Raw genomic sequence first — 685 nt, 5'->3', positions numbered from 1 at the left:
CCCCCCCAAAAAAAAGTTCACATGTAATCCTCAACTAATTAACATGGCATTTATCATATTCTTATGGGTACAGTTCGTAAGTTCAGCTACACCATTAGACTGCGGCGAATAAAGAGGCCTAAGTTTATGAATAATACCATTTTCTAGACAAAATTCTCCACTAGGAATTGTATAGTCACCAGTACGGTCAGACCTAATAGTTTTAATGGTACCATTCAACTGATTTTCAACTTCTGGTTTATACATCTTAAAAGCTTTTACGGCATCATCCCCTAAGCAAGTATATATGACAGTACTTCGCACAATCATCTACAAAAGTGACAAACCACTTCTTGCCACCTCTAGTTTGAACTGATTTCATATCAACTAGATCTGAATGGATTAACTCCAAGGGGTTAGAAATTCCATGGACATTCTTACTGAATGATTTCTTAGCGTGCTTAGATTATACCGCAAATTTCATACTCACAATTTTTATCCATAGTGCATTTGGGTATGCAATCTACGCTATCCCATTTATGCATTGATTTATTTTACATGAAAAGTCTGAAAAAGCGGGGGTCTAACAACCACACCCAATATTTTGCTTAGCAATCTGTATGGACTAACTCCAATATACTTTCAAGTGAATCAATTATACAGTCAGAATCAATCTTAAGAAAAGTATATCAAAGAGTTATATCTC

This window comes from Papaver somniferum, chromosome 11 (genome assembly GCF_003573695.1).
Source record: "Papaver somniferum cultivar HN1 chromosome 11, ASM357369v1, whole genome shotgun sequence".
Taxonomy (NCBI): Eukaryota; Viridiplantae; Streptophyta; class Magnoliopsida; order Ranunculales; family Papaveraceae; genus Papaver; species Papaver somniferum.
This window is presented reverse-complemented; position numbering follows the sequence as displayed.